Below are 6,000 nucleotides of genomic sequence, written 5' to 3'. Positions count from 1 at the left end.
CGGGTTTCAAGTTGGGGCTTTTTCGCCGTCATTGTTTTGAAAAGCTTCATCCCAGGAGTTTCGACCCCGGGGTAAAGTGCCCGTTGCCCTTCCCCCCCGGCCCCCCGCCCGCCCGGGGCCGGGGGGGGACGCCGGGGCCCCTTCAAACCCCCCCCCCCCCCAGCGGAGGTGGGCGCGGGTCCCCCGAGTTCCGGGCGCGCCCCCTGCCTGTGGGCGAAGTTTCCCCCCGAGCAGCCCCAGGCGAGGCGTCCGGGTCCCGGAGTGGGACCTTGACCCCCCGGCGGGGCAAGGGTGACTGACTACTCTGGGGAGCGTGCACGGAGCCCCCCGGCAGCCGGCTCGGGTCCCGGAATCCGGACGGGCCACGGCGGGAGCCGGCCGACTGGTGGCGGACTCCCTGCCTCCCCGCCCGTGGCTATCGCGTTCTTTCATTTTTTTTTGCGGGCGCGTGTTTGCTGGTTGGGATGGGATCGGCCCGGGGTTGCCCTGTTGCGGTTCGAGATGAGTCCAGATGTGCAGGATCCCTGCCTGCTCAGCCTCGCCGTCTTAACGCTTCTACCGTTTCTCATTATGCAAGACGGGGGAAAAGAGTGAGCGAGGTGTTGTCGGAAAAGAGATAATATCCCTGAAAGTGATCTGAAAGCGAGGGACTCTTATTTATTTAACATTAGATATTTTTTCAAGAGTGGCTTTTTTTTCAAGGCCCTTGAGTGCACTCAGCACCGCACTGTTCCACAATTACCTTGGGTTGCTTTTTAGAGCAAAATCGTTACTCTGTTATAGCCAAACTGTCACCCTCGGTATGTTGTGCACAATATCCAAAAGCGTTGCCTTCGTTCCTTTATTGGCCTCTGCAGGAAGGTTGATAGGGAGCCCTAGATTAATACCGGAGTTGCACATGCTATCGGGGCTGACCTGCATACCCCATTAAGAGCGCCAGCTAATTGAGTCACTATACTGGTCTGTGAATTATCTAGAAGAAGGTTGCTTTAATTTTTTTTTTTTTTTTTTCCTAACTTGCCAACCTGAGTTGTTTTTTTAACCTGAGCCTAACTTAATTCATTTTTTCCGGCCTATCAGCCTTGAGTTAATCTTACTTGCTAGACCTAACTAAACTTTAGAACATTTATCATTTGAAATGCAGAGAGAAAATCTTGAGAGTTACTAAATACATAGTTAATAAATGTTTTGTGGAGTAAGTTACCCATATATCAAGGTACTGTAATTGGAGTTGTGTTATGGATAGAAAAATTGATAGTACATCATGTATTGAACACCAGAGGGGCCCACTTATGGAGAACTCAATTGAGGATAACAGTTAATTACTGACATTCTGTGGTGAAACATTTTAATTCCATTTTAGAAGTTTTGTGTTTTTTCTCCTAACACTATTTAGAAAATAACTTTTTTTTGTTTTAAAGCTGTGGAAAGACTTTATTATATATTTATTACAGAATTAGAAATACATGTTACTTGGAACCACAGAACCACAGAAGAAAATAAATTATTGTAAAGCTTTTGTGCTAGACACAGTATTCTTAGTCTTCCCTTTGAAACACCAAATTAGATAAAAATGAAATTGGAACTAGAAAATGAAAACTGCTAGTATTGTACTGAACAGTGTGAAAAGAGAAAGTTCTGTTTCTTCAGATTACAACAGAAGTTCATGGCTGACCAAACATTACTGGTAACAAAAATTGTGTATTTTCAGAGTATCTTTTTACCAACTGGAAGGCCAAATACTGTTCGGTAGTAATAATGAGGCTAAAATTAAGGTTTGTAGAAAAATTCACAGCTGAATGATGAAATCACTTTGAAGATTAGAAATCTGCAGTATGTTATTCAAAGATTACTAATGAAATTGAGTATTGTAATCATGAAAAGTCTTAAATGGGTTGCTTTACAGATAATGTTCTTTTTTTTTTAAGTATGGCAAAGAAAAGTTTTTCTGGTTTCTAGAAAATATTTGAAGATCATAACCCTTTTTTATTCACAATAAAATTTAACTTCTATTTTTCTTTGTATAAAACACATTTCAGAAACATTCTTTTTTTTTCAGAAACATTATTCTTTAGCTAAATGCATGACATCTGAATTCTATAGCACACGAATTTAAAGGTATACACACCTCTTCAGTCTTAAAGATCTACTTAATTTAGGTGTTCTGCTTATTGATAGTTTCAGTATTTACGTTTTATATTTCTGATTAAATGTTTATAATGTTAGATAATTCTGATTAGTAGTTAACAGCCCTTTATAATAAATTGTTCCTGTTTTTAATTGGGGGCAGATAAACCTAATGTCTAAGTATAATTCAGGTGACTTTAATGAGAGCATTAGGCTTAAGACAAAAAGAAAACCTGTTTGCTCACTCTTCATATCTTTTAAAGATTTCCAGTAGTTAGGCTTCTCATTCTTATATTGTTGTTTGAAAACTTTAAAGAGGCGGTTAGGTGTCGATTGTCTGTCATTCATTATAACTTTAGATTTTTAATGCAGTTGTCCTTCAAAGCTACTAATAGTACCAGTACTTTGACTGATATACTGTCTAACATCCTAAGGTTATATATTAGTTTGGGAGTCTCTCAGATACCATTTAACATTTAGCAATGGACATGGACCTTTAATAATATTTAAATGTTTTTCTCAGTTTCTGTATCTACAAACCAGTTTATTCTGGCCTTCCCTGATCCCTTTTTCCATGTCTCTGTTACTGGCTTCATTCTGAAGTATTTTTAGTGAAAAGTTTACTTTCTCTGTTTGATTGTTGTTTCTATAAATTTTACTGTTCTTAAATTGTGTAAGACTCTAGTTAGCTTTTGGAGGTTACTCATTGTCACAGTTACACTTTTTTTAAAAAAATATATTTTATTGATTTTTTACAGAGAGGAAGGGAGAGGGATAGAGAGTTAGGAACATCCATGAGAGAGAAACATCGATCAGCTGCCTCCTGCACACCCCCTACTGGGGATGTGCTCGCAACCAAGGTACATGCCCTTGACTGGAATCGAACCCTTCAGTCCGCAGGCCGACGCTCTATCCACTGAGCCAAACCGGTCACGGCTACTTTTTTTTAATTGTCATGGTTTTGTTTATAAATCTTACCGGTTATAAGGGATGGTATATGATGTTGAATATTATCTATTTATTGAGTTTTAAAGTACAATGCACATTTTTAGAACTTAGCAACATTTTTGGTAATGATTTTCTTGCCACTTCACTTCAGTAATTTCCTCCCTTATCAGTTGAGTTCATCAGACACAAGGAAGCAGTTTGAAAATATGTTCTCTATTTGCCAAACTTTTGGTTGACCAACTAGTTTAACAGCACCTAATTTTATCTTATTTTTATTTGGAGCAAATTGTAGTTTCCACTTATTTTTGTTGTGATTATTATACTTTTACATTATATTAACCAAGTACATTTTCCATAGCTAGTATCTTGGTCAATTAGGGTAGCTTTTCCCACAGAAGCAATGTAAAATCACCCTATGTAAGGAGAGCTGCCCTTTTCCCTGCCTGCACAGGGGTTATCGTGGATTCTTCCTAGAGCTGTAGAGAGAATTCTCTGAGTTTTGAGTTTGGGCCACAGTTAGCTGTAAAAGGACACCAGATGACTTTTTGCAGGGCAGAAAACAGTTTAGAGTTGAAACTTGGAATGCAATGCTTCATAGATACTATGGTATACACAGGTTAATTAGTACAAAACATGTTTTAAAAGGAGTGATAAACCTTTGGAACATAAGCTATTGTAAGTTGGGGGATACTTCCTGTGTTTTGAGATCCCCATGTTTTTCTTCACTTTGCAGATGACAAAAAGAGGCTATTGACCTCAGTTCTGAAGAAGACAAAATGGGTAATAAAACCAGTTTTAGAACAAAATGTCCCTAAATCTTAAACAGTGTGGAATTATTAGCAACTGCAGTTCAGCTGCACTTTTTTCTACTCTTGAGCTCTTGAGACCATTTTAAGTTATAAGAACATTTAGGGAGGAGGTGAAAGGGAGTGCCTTGAGAAGCTGGATTGGATGATGGGATTGGACCTGCTCCCATTTGGGGTAAAGTGTGGTGGCTCCTGTAGGTAGTAATCATTGGGTTTCATGAGGCATATGATAAGTTTTGGGATAGTTAGGATCTGTCAGCAAAGACTTCGGAATTTTTTCTTTCCCTTTAGGGTTTTCTTAAGGGCTAACTTGGGTAAGACTGAAAGCTCCTTACTGCCTGCCATATGTAGTTTGCATAAAGACAGCATTGTAGACCAAGCATTAAAAACTCAGAATGAAAGTTTACATTTAAGGCTCTAACCCAGTTGTTATGAATATGGGAAAATTTACTATCCTATATGTACTTAACCTGCCTCTGGTTTTTATGCTCTCTAAGTTTTGAGTGCTTTGGATTATGACAGAAAAGATGAAAGAGTTTTATAGTGAACATTCATACTCAACAGCTAGATTCTACAGTTAGTATTTTACTTTATCATCTTTCTATCTGTCCATTACTGCTTTAAAAGCTTGTACTGATCGTGTACTGTTCATTATAATAAAAGAATGTTATCATTGTTCCCCAACTCCATGATAAAGAACATCTCATTTTTGGAAGCATTTATTTTCTGTCGTACTTGAACATAATTGGCATAAATACTCTTTCTGTATGATCCTCAATTGGATGCAGATTAGAATAAGATTCAATTATTCTGGGTTTTGGTTAGTAACTTACTTGAGAACATAAGTCAGTACATTAGCCCGTGTGTGTTAAATAACTTTGCTGATTCTGGTCGATTTCTTTTTTTATTTCTTTATTGATTTCAGAGAGGAAGGGAAAGGGAGAGATAGAAACATCAATGATGAGAGAGAATCATTGATTGGCTGCCTTCTGCACGCCCCCAACTGGGCCCTGGGCTGGAATCGAACCTGGGACCCTTCAGTCCGCAGGCTGACGCTCTATCCACTGAGCCAAGCCCGGCAGGGCGATATTTTTTGTTTTTAAGCCACTTTCTTCTAAAAGGTTTCTTTCTGTGTCCTCACTTTATCTACTTTTAACCATGTATAATTTCCAGGGAGTTAAGAATTTATTTAGAAAGTGGCAATACTGTAGAATTGGGAGGATGAGGGGGGCTTGTTAGGTGAGGGTAAGGGTAAGAAGAGACTCCTATATTTTAGGTAAATATTGGTTAACTGACTGGTAGACTCGCTAGGAAACCTAACCACTATTTGGAATGTTATCTCTTGGGAAAAATGCTTTCATTGTTTAAAATAAAAGACAGCTAAACATAATTTGGAATATAACCTGTATATGTTGGTGAATGCCTTTATGTTGGTTAAGTTTGTACTATTTTTAAATAAGTGAATTTCTAATGAATTGTGACTGGTACCCTAATTAAATTGACCATATCATCTGTGACCATTTTTCTTTTCTTTCTGTAGAACTTAGTGTTGTAGGATAACTTTAATATATGTTTTAAATGGTAGTAAACACTCAGTTTTTAGTGTCTTCCAACTTGATTTGAGATCTCAGAATTGAGATTAGGTAACATCTTTCATTTTTATAAACAAAAGATATTTCACTTTACTATTCCCCACAAGGATTGAATAATACAGGTTTGCCTGTCTCCAAAATCTATGCCCCCCTCCCTTTTTTTTTTTCATACTCTGCTCCTAGGCCAGCTTAAATGAAAGTGTTCTTCATTTAATTTGTTTTTTAATCAGCTGCCCTGATTTAAGTCTTAACATATTGGCCTATCAAAATACCTGGGGCACAATCTGTGCTTTAGCTGAACTTACTAGTTGGTTGATGGCTAAATTACTTGGTTTTGATGTAGGAAAGAGAGAAGAGTTGATGATGCCTTGATGATTACAGAATTTTCAGAGATGGGAATTTTAAGAGAATAGCTGAATGAAAAGGAAATTGAATCCAAGTGGATGTTGTTTTCTTTTAGATTTTTTTGTTGTTGTTAGTAAGAAGTTCATATTAATGAGGTTAGAAATATTAAGCCATTCCAGCTA

At 38.1% G+C, this 6,000-nt stretch overlaps 1 protein-coding gene across 1 annotated transcript in view; it reads left to right on the top strand.

Annotated features, from left to right (window-relative positions):
* STT3B (STT3B, catalytic subunit of the oligosaccharyltransferase complex) overlaps positions 1-6,000 on the top strand; it is a 76,969-nt gene that overhangs the window by 754 nt on the left and 70,215 nt on the right. The window lies entirely within an intron of this gene.

The sequence above is a fragment of the Myotis lucifugus genome, unplaced genomic scaffold, assembly GCF_000147115.1.
Source record: "Myotis lucifugus unplaced genomic scaffold, Myoluc2.0 scaffold_39, whole genome shotgun sequence".
Taxonomy (NCBI): domain Eukaryota; kingdom Metazoa; phylum Chordata; class Mammalia; order Chiroptera; family Vespertilionidae; genus Myotis; species Myotis lucifugus.
This window is presented reverse-complemented; position numbering and strand designations above follow the sequence as displayed.